Source organism: Lepidochelys kempii, chromosome 24 (genome assembly GCF_965140265.1).
Source record: "Lepidochelys kempii isolate rLepKem1 chromosome 24, rLepKem1.hap2, whole genome shotgun sequence".
Lineage (NCBI taxonomy): Eukaryota > Metazoa > Chordata > Testudines > Cheloniidae > Lepidochelys > Lepidochelys kempii.
Window position 1 is genome coordinate 1,624,355 of NC_133279.1, and position 18,361 is coordinate 1,642,715.

The window sequence follows — 18,361 nt, forward strand, 5'->3', positions numbered from 1 at the left end:
GCTGGGCTGGGCTAGAAGGCTAGCCTTGCCCCCACCACCCCCTGTGCTCAGGCTATGGGCCTTGTTTGCATGTTGACCTCTCCAGAGGGGCTGGAAGACCTGTGATAGGCGCACAGGCCCCGTTTGTCTCCCCTGGGCCCGGGGCAGGTAACTGCTGTTACTAGCCGGGGCTGGATGGGACCAGGCCCCGTAAGAGATGCATGGCTCACCCCCAAGGACCCCACTTGCTGCCAGGCTCCTTTTTCCATTTTATTTTTAATTTTAACAGTCAAGAAAGAGGGCCAGGCCCTGCGCTCCAGCTCCCACGGCTGAACACCCAGCTGCTGCCCTGGCCCCACTGCCCTCCATCCCAGCCACAGCTGGGGGACACGGTGCTCCTCCCCGGGGCTGGGGAGAGCTATGGGCTGTTAAATGCACCGGCTGGGGGTGCTAGAGGAGCGGTGGGGGGCAGGGGATGGAGGCTGTGAGGGGGTGAAGGCAGGAAGGGTGTGGAGCTAAGGGGCTAGAGCTGAGGTTATTCTAAGCCCAAGCTGGGGCTTTCCCCCCACAGGGGCTGCCTCCTCCCAGCCCTGCCCCATGCAGGGCTCCCATTGCCTAGAGCCCCAGGGGCTCCTCCCAAGTCCTGCACCATTGCCTAGAGCCCCAGGGGCAGCAACTGCGTGTTTCAAGCCCTTGAGCCTATGGCTGCAGTGTGTGGGGAGCAGGGGCCAGGTCATGCTCCTGTCTCCATCCTCTGGCAGGGGGAGGTCCTGGCTTGGCTCTGGCCCCGTTCCTGTTCCCGGCGGGCTGAGCAGTAGTGTCTCCGGGCCGGCTGCTCGGCGATGCCCAGCCCATTAAAGCTTCTGGGGCGGTTCCAGGCCCGGCACGTTACACAGACAGACGCGTGGACAGAACCTGCTCATTGGTGCTACCGTTGGTGTCGCGACACATAAGGGCAGCGGCTCCATGGGGCTGGGGATTGGGGCCCCTGAGGGGGGAGCTTGAACATGGGTCACCCTATTGCAGAGCCTCTTCTCCCCCACCCCACTGAGGGGCCCGGTCCTGCTGCTGGGGTGGTAGCTCTAGGTGGGGGATCTGGGGCAGGGGCTGGACGAGGGATTTCAAGGCCAGGAGGGATCACAGTGCCTGGCCCACGGCAGAGCTTCCTGGCTGGAGCCCGCTGCCACAGGGCACAGCAGCTCCACGGGCATCCGGGCTGCAGGGGGAAGGCCTGGAGTTTGGAGCAGGCCTGGGGCCAGGGGAATCTTTGGCATTTAAGCCCTGGCAGAAGGAGGCAAACATGCTCCCTTCCCCTGGGAGCCTGGCGGGGCCCAGCGCAGCAGCAGTGCTGGGGTGAGGGGGCACAAAGACAGGGCTAACCCCAGCCTGTTCTGGCTGAAGGGGGGGGAACCCACAGGGCAAGGTCTGCTTGAGCCAGCCCCTGCCAGTGAAATGGGCGCCCTGCACCATGGAGTGAGTTATGGTACTAGCAAAAAGCACTAATTAATACTTGGGGGGGGGGCTGGTGCCACGTGGACCCTGGCGCTGGGAGGTGAGAAAGTGGCACAGGAGGGTCTGTCACATGCAAGCGGGGGGGGGGGGTGTGACAAGCCCAGGCTTGTGGGATTCAGGAGCCCTTTGCAAACAGCAGCCGCTGGCATGCCAGGGCAGAGGCAGCCGCTGGCCCAGCTGCCATGGAGCCGCCGTCTAACAGCAAAATCTACATTCATCAGCTGCACCGGCCACCCCCCAGTCAACCCAAAGGGCTTTTGGTCACAGGCCGAGCGGGGCGGCCCAGCCGGCTCGCGCACACACGACATTTGGGAGCATGGTTTTCACTCGCACACACGGACGCTTGTTGGCAGCGGTGACAGAACCTGCCTTTTCTGCCCGGCCTCGTTGCAGGGCACAGGCCAGACGGAAGCAGACGGACAGACAGCACCGGGGGGCAAGCGCTGGGCCCAGACTGTCAGCCCAAAGGATGGTTCCAAGTGGCTCTGGCTACTCGGGGTGGGGGGAGGGATGTTCTTCCCCCCCTCCCCGCTTCATGCCATGTCCCATGTTTAAAGGGCAGGAAGTGGGACTGGCACCAAGGGGCCTGTGTCATTGCTCCCCCCCCCCAGCCCCTTCCAGCTGGAGCACTCCGGAGGGGTGGGGGGGCAGACATTATTGCTTTGCCAAGGGACTGGGGCTCCTGCCTCTGCAGCTCTTTAGTCCTCCTGGGGGGGAGGAGTGGTTCTGTGCCCCCCAGCTGGGCATGCCCTAGTTACCGGGGACACAGCACCCCCATGGCACTGCCCCTGTGCCTGGCATGGGGGGGGCTGTGCCCACGGGCAGCAGGACAGGAGCCGCCTGTACTGGGAAGACAGAGCTAAGGTGCGGGAGGATGGGGGGAGAAAAGAGCTCTGGGGCCAGGTGCCCCAACTCAGTGGTGAGATACAGCCAGGCCGGACACGGGGGGCCTGGTGCCAGCCTCTGTCGGGGGGGCCACCGGCTCCTTAAAGCTGCACGTCTGGGGCACAATTTTGGCTTTTGTTTTAAAAAAAAAAAAATTTGGATAGAGACAAAAATGGCAAAGCAGCAAAGGGAGTTTTGAATGGGGGGAGGAGGCGGCATTGGGTGCCTGGCTCCCCGCATCGGGGGTGGGGAGTTTGGGCGCCTGGCCTCCCCCGCACTGGGGGGGTCACCCTGTGGGATGGTCCCCAGGCCCAGCCACTGGTTCCCATTTGGTCTGGTGCTGTTTGGCATCATGGCGCAGGTGCCACCTGGGGGAGGCTGGTAGGACAATTCCTCCCCCCCTCTCCCCCCATGTATTTTGGCGGCGGGGGGGAATTGTGACAAACTAGGGAGGGGGAAGCTCAGGGAGATCTGGAGTTTTCCTTGCTTCCCCCCCACCCCCCGGCTATGGGTGGAGGAGGGGCCCGGCCCTGTCTTGGCGTGGGAGTGGGGGGGGGCGGGACAAACCCCCCCGCCCACGTGCACTGGGCTGGGGAAAGGCTACAGCCCCCTGCCCGTCGCCCCAGCTCATTTCACCCCCCCTCTCGATTTGCCCCAAGGGCCTTTTTGGTACAATGGCCCCTGCACTGGGGGCCGGGGCTGGCGGGGGGGGGGCGGTCTGGGGGACACTGTGGGCAGGACGTGGCTGAGGTAGCTTTGGTTTGTGTATCAAAAATAGATCTCCTGAGCCGGGGGGAGGCGGGGGGGGAGGTAGAGTCTTTGGAGGTTCTGGTTAGAGTCCCTGCAGCTGGGGGTGGGCCTGAGTTATGGCCGCCCCCCCCCCGCTGGGCCCCCAGGCCGGGGGGTGGTGCTACCCCGGGGCCTGCAGGTGGGGGTAGCGCTCAATGGGGACGTCGGCATGGGGCACATCTGGGCGCGGCAGGATCTGTGGGAAGGAGGGGCAGGGTCACGCTGTGCCCGGGGTACTGCCCGGCCCTCTCCCCACCTGGGACCTGTGCCCACCCCCTGCGCTAGGCTCCCCCGGAACAGCTCCCGGCCTGGGGCATGGCCCAGCCCAGCCCTTCTGGTCCTGACATCACCACTGCCCCACTCCTCCATCCCTCCCCTCCCTGGGGCCTTGGCCAGCTGCTGGGGCTGGCTGGCTTTGCCCTGCCCTGCCCCAGAGACGCGGCCCCACACTGTGCCCCCCCAAGGCTGGGCCTCACATCCTCACCTGGGTGACCAGGTCGATCATCTCCGCCGGCTTGTCCTGCCCTGGCTGGGTGCACAGGCTGCGGGGGGCATGGCGGGCACCTGGCTGGGCCGGCTCTGCCCCCTGGGGCACCGTCCAGCTGTCCTGAGTGCCGTTCCCGCAGAAGAGGCTGCAATGCGGGGGGGCGGGTTAGCATGGGGAGCGGCACGGCTCATGGGAAAAGCCCAGGGCTTGCAGTGAGGCCTGGGGGGCACCAGCCCCAGACCTCCAGCAGCTGAACCCTCTCAGGCCAGGCACGGGCTAGCCCAGGGAGGGCAGAGCCCTGAGACCCGTGGCCCATGCGAGGGGCCGGAGGGGGGGGTGCCGGGTGCTTGGTGTGAGGGACGGACAGAGAGAGCGGCCATCCAGGGGCCTCACCTTCTGCGGTAGCCGAACGTGAGGAAGAGGAGGCAGAAGATGATGCAGGCCATGCCGATGCGGACGCCCACCACGACACCGGCCAGCGAGCTCTCCTCCGGCCGACAGTGGCACACGGGGTCAGCGTCTGCAGGGAGGGAAAGCACAGAGCGTCCAGACAGCCCCCGGGCCAGGTCCCCCCTGCCCCCTCCACAGCCACAGGGAGCCCAGTCCCCCCTTACCCCACATGACCACTGGTTGCCCATGCGCTGGGTCCCCCTGCCCCGCCATGGCCAGGCCCCCCCAGTTGGCTGCTTCCCGCTGGGGGGGCTTGTTTCTCCCCCAGGCACGCAGCAGGGCAGTGCAGGGCAGAGGGGAACAGACCCAGGAGTCCTGACTCCCAGCTGCGTGCTGACTTTGGCCCAGCCAGGCCCCCGCCCCGCCACCCGCCAGCCCCTCACCCAGTGTCTGGCCGCTCCCCTCCAGCCGGATGACCCGCACTGTTCTGTTGCTGTCTCCGTTCCCGTTGAAGGCCTGGAGCTGGAGTTCGTAGGGGGCCGAGGGCTCTGTGGGGAAGGAGCCGCAGGGCATGAGCAGGGGGCAGGGGCTGCCTCCCGCAGGGGCACTGGGCTGGCTGGCAGGGCTGGCACCCGGCAAGAGGCCAAACCGGACATGGGGGGTGGGGGAGAGAGCCCTGCTCCGGGGTGGGGCAGTGCCAGGGGTCACCCCAACACAGAGAGAAACCCAGGGGACCCTCACAAAGGGGCCGGGTGGAGGGTATGAGGTGCTCCGGGCTGCATGGAGAGGGACCATGCGGGGGCCTCAGGCCTGCAGGGCGGAGGGACTGTGGGGGGCACTGGGCTGCATGGAGGCGGTTGTGGGGTGGAGCACAGGGCTGCGGGGGGAAGGACCATGGGGGGGCACAGAGTTGCATGGAGGGAGCTGTGGGGGGGGCACAGGCCTATGGGGGAGGGACCATGGGGGGGGCACAGGCCTGCAGGGCAGAGGGGCTGTGGGGGGCACAGGGCTGCATGCAGAGGGTTTGCGGTGGGCACAGGCCTGCGGGGGGGGGGGAGAGACACTCACCCAGGTTGCTGTAGACGTAGGAGTTGGCCGTGCTGGCCAGGAGCTGCGGCCCCTCAAAGTGGGGGCTGGGCAGTTTGCGGTGGAAGAGTTTGAAGCCCTCGATCCGGCCTGGCTGGGGGGGCAGCGCCCGGAAGACCTGCACTATGGCGGCATTGAGCACCTTGGTGAAGAAGCTGGGGGCTGCGGGGACTGAACAGACCATGGGGCTCAGCACCCAGTACTGGGACAGCCCCCCCCAGCCCTCAAGGAGGCAGGGAGAGGGAGCTTATTCACAGCTGTTCACCCAGCACAGAAATGCAGCCACCTCTGGGGTGGAACATGGCAGCTGCTGGCTAGCTGCCCAGCATGTTGGGACAGGAGAGGAAGCAGGATCCTATGGCCAGTTGTAGCTGAAGGGGTGTGACGAAGTGGGACTGTTCTTAATGTTTCCTCTGAATAGTGTGGGGGTGCCTCAGTTTCCCCTAGGCAGTTCTTAAGTATCTGGGGGGTGGGGTAAGGTGTATGATCATTGCAGAGCCCTAGAGGGCAGGTGTGTGCAGGGGTCTGGAGACAGAGAATGGCCGACACCCTGTTTCCTGGCACCTGATGGCCTGGGCCCTTCCCCCCTGCAAGGTCAGAGCTAAAGGGCTGGAGAACAAAGGAATCCGGTGCCCTCCTGGCCGGGGAAAGGGACAAAGCCCAGAGGAGGAGGGGCTGGGGAGAGTTTCAGTTGGGGGCTGGCTGGGACATAGAGTGAAGGGCAGATGGGGTTGTCTGGCTCACTGCCCCCCAAAATGGACCCTGCTGAGGGGTCCGGTTCTCTGCACCTACAAGCTCTGTGTTAGACCATGTCCCTGTCGTCCAATAAACCCTCTGTGTTACTGGCTGGCTGAGAGTCACGTCTGACTGCGGAGTTGGGGGGCAGGACCCTCTGGCTTCCCGAGGACCCCGCCTGGGCGGACTGGCTGTGGGAAGCGCATGGAGGGGCAGAGGAGGCTGAATGCTCCGAGGTCAGACCCAGGAAGGTGGAAGCCGGGTGAGCTGTGTGTCCTGCAGACAGGCTGCTCCCAGAGAGGAGACTTCCCCAGGGTCCTGTCTGGCTTCGTGGGGAGCAGCTCCAGAGCATCGCCCGGGGACCCCGTGACAAGGGGGGATTCAGTGTGGGAGCAGCCAGACCCCCAACGGTGGGACTAGGCCAGGCATTGGGGTGGGGGGGCACCCTGGCCTTTGTGAGCAGGGCTCAGGAACTGGGGTGTAGCGCACCTAGGAAAGGGGGCACCCAGTGGAGCACAGCACCCCCTAGTGCCATACTGTGAGCCCCACCCCCGCGCCCTGCAGCCCAGCACCCCCCAGTGAGCCCCACCCCCGCTCCTCAGCACCTCCAGTGAGCCCCACCCCCAACACCCCCTACTGAGCCCCGCTCCCACTCCTCAGCACCCCTTGCTGAGCCCCACCCCCGCCCCCTGCAGCCCAGCGCCCCCCAGGGTCAGGCTGGGGCACTGGGGCAGCTCGGGTTCCCCGGCGGGGGGGCTCTTACTGCTGCCCATTATGGTGGCCAGGACGGGCTCCGAGGCCTGGCTGGCCCCCAGCGGCAACCAGGCTTGGAGGCGGAGGCGGTAGGGGGTGGCAGGCGCCAGGCCGGTGAAGAGGTGCTGGAAGGTGGTTTTGCTCACGGCCTCCTGCAGCTCCCGGCTGTCGGACTCTGAAACAGGCAGGCCTGAGGGGCTGATGAGCGGCTGCCACGGCCTGGGGGCTGGCGGGGGCTGGGGGCTCACTGCGGGTCAGGCTCAGGACCAGGGGGGCACTGGGGTTCACTGGAGGTCATCTCAGGGCATGGAATTGGCGGTGGCTGGGGGGTGCAGCCTGGGGGCTCGGCGGGACGGATGCAGGGTGGGAGGTGGGGGAATGTAACTGGGGGGAGCCCGGGGGGGAGTGAGGCCTTGGGGGGGTGTTTCTGGGGGGCACGGGGTGGGGGGTCAGGGCCGCTCACCTCCCGCCCTGCGGATGTGCAGCACGTAGCCGATGAGCCCCTCGGTCACCTCCGGGGGGGGCTCCTGCCAGGACACCTGGATGGAGGTGGTGGAGAGCGGGGCAGCCCGGACGCCCTCGGGGGAGCTGGGCAGCTCATGGGCCAGGGCGAGGGCCAGGCGGGCGCTGGCCTGGTTGGTGTCTGCCCTGTTCTCAGCCATGCACTAGTAGATAGCTTCATCCCCCACCGTGAGCCCCTGGAGCAGCAGGGTGCTGGGGGAGCCAAGGGGGGGGGGGGCTGGGATCAGCCCTGCCCCCGAGCCAGCCGGTCCTCCGCCCTGGGGATGGTGCCCCATTCCCTGCCCCCTGAGCCGGCCGGTCCTCCGCCCTGGGACGGTGCCCCATTCCCTGGCCCCCGAGACAGCCGGTCCTCCGCCCTGGGGACGGTGCCCCATTCCCTGGCCCCCGAGCCGGCCGGTCCTCCGCCCTGGGGACGGTGCCCCATTCTCTGCCCTACAGGCAGCCGGTTCCCCGCCCTGGAGCCAGCACCCCCTGGAAGGCCAGGGCGCCATGCCCCAGTTCCTCCCCACCCCCCAAGCTAGCTAGTTCCCTGCCCTGGGGCTGGATCAGGACCAGCACCCTGAGGTGGCCAGGGCCACAGTGCCCCACCTCACCTGTTGTTGTGGGTGAGTTTGATGGTCTCGCTCGGCACCAGGATCTTGCCGTTCTTCAGCCAGATGAGGTGGGGTTCGGGGACACCCTGTGCCACGCACGTGAAGATGGCATGGCTGCCCAGTGGCTTGGACACCGACTGGGGCCACTGCACGAACTCCGGGGGGGCTGTGGGGAAGGGAGGTGTTGGGTGGGGAGCGGACTGGGGAAAGCTGCCCCTGCCTCCCCCCGTCCACCCCAGCTCCTGAGTCTCCCTGCCCCGCGAGCCCCGCACTCCCACCCCTGGCCTTGGCACAGTGACCCCCCCAGGACCCCAGCAGACGCCAAACAGGTACCAGCCATGCGGCCAGGGCCTGGGCAGAGCCTGGAGTGACCCCAGCTGGGCCGGGCGGTGACCTGTGGCCAACACCCAGCCCCAGCAAGCCACTGGCACCCCAGGGAGTGGGACTGGGCCTGGGGAGGGCAGCACGGACCCCCTCCAATCTCATGCACTGGCCCGTGGGCCCTGGCCTGTCTGGGTGACTTGCCCATCAAGGCATCGGCCTGGGGCCGGCAGAAATCCCCCTCCACCCCCCGACTGCAGCCCCTGGGTCCCAGCTGCCGAGCGTCCCTCCCACAGCTCATCTGAGCCCCTCAGCCCCACAACAGCTGCCCCTCGGCTGCCGTGAGACCGGTGCAGGGCCCAGCTGGTGCGCCGAGAAAGGCCCCCTAAGCCGCTGGGACAGGGCTGCATCTCATTAGTGCCAGCAAAGGCAGCAGCCCGGGCCGCACAAAGCCAGCAGCAGCCGGTCGCCGCCCATCCTCTGGGGGGGGGGGCCCGGGGGGGCTGCGTCCCTCGCCCTGGGCTTCAGCCCTGCTCCACCAACCAGCACTGGGAGAGGGGCCAGGCTGAGCCTGGGACCTGCCCCCCAAAAGAGGGTCCCTGCCCATGGGGGAGATGCACTGGACTGATCTCCCCTGCTCTGCTTGGAATCGGACCCCAGCCCTGTCCGAGTCGGGGGGGGGGCTCCTGCTCCCACTGTGCTGTGAGTTCTGCCCCCCAGCTGGGGTTGGCAGGGGGAGCCCCCAATCCCCGGGGTCCCTCCCCTGCCAGAGCCCTGGGCTCTCTGATCCCAGCATCACACCCCTAGGAGCAGCCGTGGGTCCCAGTCAGTCCCAGCCCCCCGCCCCGGGCTGGAGGAGCGGTTGGCTGGCCGGCCAGGCCAGCTGCTGAAGGTGATTTATTCCCATGCCAGCCCCCCGCTGCGGGAAGGGACTCGGCAAGTTCCCAGCCCCTCTGCAGCCTGGGGAAGGGGGTGGCTAGGAAGAGGTCACCAGGAAGGGGAGGGGAGGGTCACGCCTCCCACAACCTTTGCCCCATTGCTCACACAAAGCCAAGTGCGAATTCTCCTGTCCCGTCCCTCCCCCATCTGCTCTTGCCGGCTCGGGGCTGACTGTCTGTCCAGGCATTTGTAAGCCATCTGTCCTCCCTTGGCCTGTGTCCGTCCGTTCCCTGCGGGCCTCTGCCCCTCATGAGCCACCGTCCCGGGAGGCCAGCAGGTGCCCCTCACTCCCAACCCGCAGCCCCAGCAGACTCACCCTGTACCATGAGGATGCCCTGGGCTGTGCGGCACACGGGGTGCCAGGCCGGTTGGCAGCGCACACGTAGACCCCGGCGTGTTTCACCGAGACGTCCGAGATCATGAGGTTGCCAGTTCCCAGCACCTGGATCCCCTCCACGCCGATGGAGCGCCCATCTGGGAGTGGGGGGACCCGGGGGTGGGGGGGGCAGGGCCATGTCCCTGTGGGGGAAAGGCCCCATTTCCCCTCCCTGCGGTCTGTCAGCCAGGGGATCTGTGCATCCCCCAGGCACTCATCCCTCAGCCCCACGGGCCCCCCCTCAGCTCCCCCAATATTCACCCCCTCTCCCGTGTCACCCTGTGATCTTCCTGGGCTCTTTCCAGACCCCACCCCCGAAGCTTCCCCCACAAACCGACCATGTCCCCAGGAGCAACCTGGCGCCCCCCTCACCGAGTCGGCTCCAGGAGACAATGGGACGCAGGTTGGATACACTCCAGGATAGCCGTCTGGTGCACTGTGATGGTCAGGTTCTGGGGGCCCGACAGGATCATGGGCTCCTTGTAGAGTTTGGGGGCTGAGACTAGGGAGAGAGGGTGATAATAGAACCCAGGAGTCCAGGCTCCCAGCCCGCCCCCCACAGCTCTAACCCCCCAGACCCCACTCCCCTCCCAGAGGTGGGGAGAGAACCCAGGAGTCCGGGCTCCCAGCCCCCCTGCTTTAACCCCCCAGACCTCCCTCCCAGAGCCAGAGATAGAACCCAGGAGTCCAGGCTGCCAGCCCCAACTCCACTCCCAGAGCTGGGGAGAGAACCCAGGAGTCCGGGCTCTCAGCCCCCCCTGCTCTAACCCCTTGTCTGGGCTCCTGCTGGTGGCCCTGCACCCGGCCGGGCCCGCGCTCACCACTGATGGCCAGCTGGGCCTCCTGGCTGCAGCGACTGTTGGCGACGTTGCTGGCCACCCAGCGGTAGGAGCCCACGTCGGCTCGCTGCACCCCGGTGATCTGCAGGATGCCGGCCGGCAGCAGGGTGAACCTGCAGGGGAGTGCAGAGGTCAAGGAGCGGAGCCGGTGCCCCTGGGGCAACCTGGCAGGGAGCTGAGCCCCAGTCCCTTGTGTGGGGAGCACAGCGCAGAGCTCGCAGATCCCCTCCTTCCCCCCCAGCTGGACCAGCCCGGTCCCACTGTCACCCCCCGCCCCCAGCTGGGCCGGGCGTGGCTCTCAGCCCCCAGCTGGGCTCACCGGTGGTCGCCGGGCGGCAGGGCCGGGCGGTTGCGCTCCCAGGTGATGGTGGCCTTGGGCACACCCTGGATGAGACACTGGAACCGGGCAACGCCGCCTTCCTCCACTGCCATGGACGCCAGGTGCACGTGGGACTTGGACAGGGCTGTGGGGGGAGGCAGCCGTCAGGGCAGAGACACCCCCCACCAGGCACCTCTCCGGACACTGACCCCAACAGACAGGTGCTCCCCCTCCCAGGGCCTGGTCCCACATCTCCCCTCTGGAGTCACCCCCCGCTGCGCTCTCCCTCAGAGCAGTGCCCTTCCAGGCCCCGCCTTGCACAATCCCGATGCAGGACTCTGGGGCGGCTGCCACATGCCAGGTGAGGGGACAGGGGCTGCCCCGTGTCTGAACCTGGGGGGCACCCAGCAGGGAGCTGGCTTCTCAGGGCCCCACATGGCAGAAGGCAGAGCCAGGAAGGAGCAAAGGAGGGTCCAGCCCCAGCTCACCCCCCCACCCCACGAACCCACAGACAGGGGGGCTGAGGCACCCACAACATGTTAAGCTTGTGGGGGGTGGGACCAGGGCTCCGCCTTCAGTCAGCTCAGCTGGGACCCCCCCCGAGTGGGTTTGGAGCCCAGACACACCCGCCCCTCCCAGCCCTGCACCCCAAACCCTTGGGGAGGGTCTGAGGGGGCTGGGCCCACGTGCAACATCCACCAGTGGCGACTGGAGCCGCAAGGGCTGGCCCATGGCACTGAGAGCCGGGCTGTGGCTGGTGCGTGCCCGGCCCCAACTCACTGGCGAGCTGCACGCGGGCCTTGCGGCTGATCAGCAGCCCGTCACGGTTCTGGGCAGCACAGCTGTATCGCCCACGCTGGTCTGGTTGGTGTTGCCCCCGCCCCAGGGCCGGCGGTGGAAGCTCTCGATGCGCAGCGAGCCATTGGCCAGCACGGCCGTGTGGCTGTCATTGCCCAGCGCCGCCCCGTCCTTGTGCCAGGAGATGCTGACGGGCGGCTCCCCCTCCACCCGGCAGTGCAGCACCAGGGGCCGCTCCTGCACCGCGATCACGTCCGCCGGCTCCCGCAGGAACGCCAGCTCCGAGGGGCGGCCCAGCCCTGTGGGGAGCAGCCGTTAGACCTCAGGGCCCCACGGAGCCTGCAAAGCACCAGGGGCCGGATCCCACGGCCAGCGCTTCTCAGGCAATGCCCGCAATGGGGCAGGATTGGGCCCTAGCTCCCTGGGCCGCTGGGAGCAGGATCAACCCAGGGTGGGTTTGTTACTCTCCAGTCACACGCACCCCTCCCGCCGGCACCTCCATCCCCTCCCCTCCCTCTCTTCCGTCGGTGACCTCCATCCACCCCCTCCAGCGCCATACACAGCCCTGCAGCCAACCCTCCATCCAGCCGCACCTTTCAATCCCTCCATCCAGGACCCACCTACCTGCCCAGCTAGCCCTCCCTCCACCCATGGTCTGCACAGACACCTCCACCCCTCCTTCCGGCCACCATCTCTACAGCCTGTGGCTAGCTCCCCTCGTCCGCACACCCACCTCCTCGCCATCCCTCCGTCTAGCGCCAGAGATTCCACCCACCCACCCTTGCCCCGGCTCTCCCTAAGTGCCCAGCCCAGCTTCCCCCTTGAGTCACCCCACAGCACTGAGCAGAGTCTCACGCCCCCCAGGCCTGCCTTGTCAACCACCTCTGGGGCAGGACCTGGCAGCTGCTTGTACGCTGCACAGCCAGAGAGTGGGACAGGCCAGGAAGTGAAGGATCCTGGCCCAGCCCCACCCTCCGGCCCCCCTCATCCCCTGCATATGCCCACCCTGCCCCTGGCCTGGCTGCCAAGTGGCCCCGGGGCTGAGGCTCCCCCAGCTGCTTAGCCCTGGCTGAAGGGCTGGGCGGGGCGTGACGCTGGGGTAGAGCTGGGCCACAAGAGCAGCAGTTCCAGGGTTTCCAAGTGGGACTCTCCATGCGCCCCTCCCACCCCCCAGCTACCCAAACCTGCCGGCGCTGGAGCCCAAGAGTCGATGCCTGGGGTTCCCACAGACCCACAGCTCAGCCCCACGCTCCGCCCCGACCAGCTGGCCGGGGGCACCAAGGGAAACGTGCCCAGCTCACGCACAGACACACCAAGCACACGGATGCAGTGTCACCCCATCGGCGTGCAATGCACACACGTACCTTCGCAGCGTGTGCACCCAATGGGCAGGCCAGACACAACACCCCAAGAGCCGTGCACAAGGGGTCAGTGACCCCCACACACACACGGCATGACACACCTGTGTAATTCATGCAAGTGCACAAAATACACATGCCACTGCCGTGCCCCCGTCCCCCCAAGTGCAAGCCACAGCTGTGTGTGCAGCACGGACCAGCCTGGAGTGTGTAACAGTTCTGCTCGTGCAATGCACACTCAGGTGCTTCCGTAACGACCAGCTGCACCCTAGCCCCTCCTGGCACCCAAGCAGGCCGGTCCATCTGCCTCAGGCATGGGAAGGAGGCCCTGTAAGGGTGTGCCCTGCCCAGGGGGGTGTTCGCCTCTCCACCCGGCTAATGCCTGGATGAGACCACAGATACTGCTCTCCTCTGGGTGCCTTGCCCTCCACTGATGTGTGGGAGCCATTTCTGAGCCCTGCCCAGCTCCCGGCCTCGCTGGGGGCCCTGTGGCAAGGAGTCCCCCAGGCTCTCACTCTGCCACCAGAGACCCGGCTCCTCGGGGGAGGGGCTTGTGGGCCATTCACTGCTGGGTGCAGAGTACGCCGGCCTGTGCTCCGAGTCCCCGGGGCCTTTCACCGTCCCCGGGGCCCATCTCTGCCGCCGTGCCCCCCTTCTGGCTCCACAATCCCTGGGATGCTCTCGACTCTTGCTGGGCAGCTCCTGGCTCCTGTCCCCAGACGCCCGGGGTGGGAGGGGGCAGCACAAAGTTAACTCTTGGTGACAATGGAGCCGAGAGTGGGCGAGGGGGGGGGGGACACACAGGGATTTGCCAGCCTGACATCTTGATGGATGCTGCCTTTCAGCCTGGTCTTTGCAACTGTGCTGGGGGCAGGGAGGCCCTGTGGTGGGGCTGGGCCCCAGCCTGGGAAGGGAACAATGGGGCAGGTCAGAGGGTGTGGAGGCAACCTCCATTGTGCTCCTGGCAGGCACAATAGCCCCCACCCCCACCCCCACCTTGCCCGTCTGCCTGGCTGGCCTGGCTCACGCGACCAGCTCACTTGGCGTAAGGTTCCCATGACTCGCCCCATCACTCAAAGGCGCTCGCCCTCCCTCTGATCCATCACCGCCCTGTCCCCTCCCCGACACCCCGGTGCTGCCCCCAGGCTGGGGGGCCCGAGCACCGGCTGAGGATTGTGGGGGGCAGGAGAAGAGGGAGCACAGGTGGGGACTTGGGGCTGCAGCATCCCCCCAATCCAAAGGGGGCTCAGCCAGCACAGACCCCCCATCACTGGGCCACAATGTCTGCCACATCAGACAGGCTGGGGGAGGGGGAAACTAGCCCCCCAGTACAAACACACTGGGAACTATGGGGTGACAGAAAAAAGTGGGGCCCCACCCCCACTTTGTCATCTCTCATACCTACCACCTGAGGGGCTCAAAGCAGCTTAACTAATACCAGCCTCATAGATGTGCCCAGCCCCCCTTTAACCCACTAGACCCCACTCCCCTCCCAGAGTTGGGGATAGAACCCAGGAGTCCTGGCTCCCAGCCCTGCTCTAACTGCTAGACCCTGCTCCCCTCCCAGAGCCCAGGTCCATGGAGGAGTACCGCTCCCCCACTCTGGCTACCTGAGCAGTCCTCGCGGGCCTGGGGGGATCCCCAAACCTAAACCGCAGACAAACAGGCAGCGCCCCACTGTCTCTGGGTGAGGGGAGTCCAGCTGGCTTCCAGCCCCCTTTGCCCTCTGCCCTGGGCCCCACACTCTGCCCAGAGCCAGGCAGGCTCCTGCCCCCTGCCCCCAGGTGTCCCCAGCCTGGGGATTCAGCCAGAGACAGCATCTCTGGGCGGGGGGTGGGCGCTTGGGGAGGGACCCAGCTGGCTGCCCCACAGCACAGGCTCAGACCTATAGCGCGTGGGGGGGGCACCTGTTCCCTCTGTCCTAGTGCTGCGCCCCCCCCCCCGGGGCCCGCAAGGGGTCACCCCCAGCTCACGCGGTTTAAAGCCCCCCCCCGTCTTTTGGGGCTTTCCCACTGGCTGGCCCCGGGCACTAGTGTAGACGGGCCCCTGAGCGCTGGCCAAGGCCCCTGGCGGGGAGCGGCCGGGGCCGAGGCGGGACCCTCCGGCCGGGGTGTGCGGGGAGCGATGCCCCCTGGGGCCCGATCCTGCCCCACAGGCCCCGGGTTCAGATCCCGGCTCGGGGCGGTGAACGGGGGTGAATCCAGCCCCGCCCCCGCAATTGCTGCCAGGCCCCCGGCGGCCCCGTCCCGCGGCTCCCCCCGCCACTCACCGCAGCCCTGGAGCAGCAGCAGCCCGGCCAGGCAGAGCCGCCAGCGGGCCATGGCCCGGCCGGAGGGGGGTCCCGGCCGGGGGGCTCAGCCCGGGGCGCGGGGGGGCCGGGCCATGGGGACCCGCGCCAGGAAAACTTTCTCCAGCTCGCCGCTGCCGCTGTCCGGTCCGGGTCCGGTCCGGGTCCGGGTCCGGTCCGGTCCCCCGACCGCCCTGGCGCCGCGGTAACTTCCCCGCCGGCTGGCGGAGCCGCCCAGCGCCCACTGACCCGCCCGCGGGCCGGCCGGGGGGAACGGGACGGGGTGGGTGGGGAGGGAGCGGCCGCCCAATGGCAGCGCGGCACCAGGTGACGGGCTGGGCTCGCCCCGCCCCCCCCGTCCGGATCTGCGGGGCTCGGGGTTCGGGGGGGACCCCGGCTGCGCCTCTCACTCGGCACCGGAGCCTGCAGTCCCCGGGGCTGGCGGGGGAGGGGGCCCGGTCCGGTGCCCCCAGCTTGGAGCCGCCCCAGGCTCAGACTCCCCCGGGAAGTTTGGGGTGCAGCCAGGGCTGGAGGGGAGCAAACAAACCGCGGAGTGAAGGAGGAGCCTTCCCCGGGAACCCCCCCCCCCCCGGCTGCAGAGGGCCTCGGGGTGCAGAGGCGGGCCGCGGGGGCCCGGGATGGGGGGAAGCCAGAGGCTGGGGGTATTTTAGGGACAAACTCGGGACTAACTGTCCGGGGTCAGGGTCCGGAGCCCCCCGATCTCTCCTGCTCTGCTGGAAGCAGGGGCCGGGCGACGTAGAGCAGAGAGGCGGCACAAGGAGTTACTACTGTCTTCGCAGCCGCGAAATTACCCTGCGGAACTCACCGCCACGGGATGCCTCTAAAGCCAAGACTTTAGCAAGATTCGCCCGGCTAGGCCCTTTCTAGTTGTTTGGCTTAATCCAACCAAGGGGCTGGGGGGGCGGGGGCGGAGTAAACACCCCCCACCCCATGTTCCGGGCGTTAAGCTGATCTCTGTGTTTGGAGAGCCGATGGCGGGGCCCAGCGGCTCCGTCCGCAGGGGGTCCCGTTTCTGGTGGGGATTTAGGGCGGGGGGATCCTCCCTACGGGGCCCCGCTGCAGCCCTGGGGCGCTGGTGAGGGGCGCTGGTGACGGGGCCCAGGCAGGGCCGCTGTCCCAGGTGCTGAAATCTGCCCTGGCCCAGAGAGGTGCTGCTGGGGGGTGGGGGGACCATTCCCCCGCCCCCGCCGCTCCAGGCAGCCAGCGACCCCCAGCCCCACCCGCGCGCTCCCCGGGCCATGGGCCGGCCCAGGGGCTGCTTGGGCCCGGGGGGGTGAAAGAGGCCTGGCCGAGCCCCTCCGTCTGCCCGGCCACCAGCGGCTCCAGGCCGGCTTGCAGGGACCCTGGCCCCAGCTGGGGGCGGGAGGGGGACACACTCAGGACTAGCTAGGATGTTGGGGGGGCGGGGGCAGGACTCCTGGGTTCTGTCCCTGGCTCTGGGAGGGGGGCGCTCCCGTGGATTTGACACAAATCTCAGAACAAACCCTTGATCCCATCTCAGCTCTGCAGCCAAGGTCCGGCTCCTGCCAGAGTGGGGGGCGTCGGGGGCTGCAGCACCCCGGAAATCAGGCCCGGAGTCAGGATCCCAGAGAGGGAGCCGGGGCGGGGGGGGGCGTTTCTCTCAATGAACCAGGCTCGGGGGGGAAGGGGGGGGTCTCCCCCTGTTGGGGCTCGGTCCCATTCAAAGCTGGGCCTGCCCCCCCCGGCGCTCCCCGGCGTCCCCCTCGCCAGCAGCTTCGGCTCAGGGAGCCACTGCCCCGGATCCCCCCCATCCCATCAGCTGCACTCCGAGCCCCGGCGGTTACCCAGGGAGACGGGCCCCCCCCAATCCGCGCCCCATTCACGGTGTCACTTTCGCCAGCGCTTAGCTCCATTCTCCGCGGACAAAGGGGCCCAGGGAGCCGGCGGGGGGGGGGGAGGCTGCCCACCGCCCCCTCGCTCCAGCCCCGCCTCCTCCCTGTGCCCCTCACCCTGGCTTCTGGGCAGCGGGGCGGGGTGCGTGGGGGGAGCTGGATCATCCCCCAGCTCATTAACCCCCCCTCCCTGCCCTACCGGCCGGCGCCGTTTGGGGGTTGGGGGAGCCGCTGGGAGGAGGCCCCAGAGTGGGATAAAGGACGGGGGGGTCCATGCTGCCCCCCCCGTCCCTGGGGCCCAGGCTGCAGGGCGCCGCCGGGGCCAGTTGGTGAATTTTATTCCTCGGCCCCCCGCACGCCCCACACCGGGAGGATTAGGGGGGCTGCCGAAAGCTGGGGGAGGGGAGGACTCCGCTGCCCCCCCAGACCTCAGAACCGCGCCCCCCATCTCACTGAGTGAGGGGGCTGCCAGGTGTCCCCTGTGCTGGACTCGCCCCCCCCCCACAGGGGCTTGGAGAACCGGCCCGTCTGGAACTCATGCAATGGGGCGACGCTGCCTGCCGGGGGGGGAGCCGGGGGGGGGGGCCGGGGGGGCACCCAGCGCTTATGCCGCAGCTCAGTTGTTCCAACAGCAACAACCCCCCGCCCCCCGCAGGGCCAGGGCGCCCCCAGCCCGCCCCACCTGACACCGGGGTGAGGGGGGAGCCGGGGGGGGGTCTCAGGCCAGTAGCTGCGCCAGGCCCCGTCACAACCACGTTCTCCCGCAGCGCCCCTGACTGGGACCCCCCCAACCCCGCTAGGCTCCTGTGGGGGATTTCTCTGCAGAGACCCCGCACCCCCAAACCTCGCTGCGCTGGAGAAGCAGAAAGAGGGGAACGTGACAGACTCCCCCCGACCCACGGTCCCCCGCTAGCAAAGCCCTGGGCTCCCCCTACTCTGACGGTGCCCCTCACTCCCGACCCGCAGCCCCTGACAGCCCAGCCCTGGGCTCCCCCCCCCCAGCTCTGCCGGTGCCCCTCACTCCCAACCCGCAGCCCCTGTTAGCCCAGCCCCGGGCTCCCCCCACCCAGCTCTGCCGGTGCCCCTCACTCCCGACCCGCAGCCCCTGACAGCCCAGCCCTGTCCCCCCCAGCTCTGCCGGTGCCCCTCACTCCCGACCCGCAGCCCCTGACAGCCCAGCCCTGGGCTCCCCCCCCCCAGCTCTGCCGGTGCCCCTCACTCCCGACCCGCAGCCCCCGCTAGCCCAGCCCTGGTGGGTTTTGCAATGGGCACCAGGGGCTCGGCGGGGCGGCGGGTGGGAGTTTCCCGGGCAGGTTTCAGCCCCGGTTTCTGCCTGAGATTAATTTGACCTGGACCCTGCACCTCCCCCCGCATCAAACCCAACTAAACCAGGGTCCTCGCAAACAGCCTCCGGCGCCCTCTGGTGGGGAAAGTGGGGAACTGCGGCCTCGTGGGGACACTGACCCCCCGCCGCCCCCCGCAACTTTCCTTGCAGGAGCCAGGCGGGAGGGGGAGACGC

The 18,361-nt window shown here is 68.2% G+C and overlaps 1 protein-coding gene and 1 pseudogene across 1 annotated transcript in view; both read right to left on the reverse strand.

Annotated features, from left to right (window-relative positions):
- Positions 1–18,361, reverse strand: part of UBAP2L (ubiquitin associated protein 2 like) — a 397,837-nt gene that overhangs the window by 359,025 nt on the left and 20,451 nt on the right. The gene's annotated exons all lie outside the window — the stretch shown is intronic.
- Positions 4,042–15,002, reverse strand: LOC140902883 (immunoglobulin superfamily DCC subclass member 3-like; annotated as a pseudogene).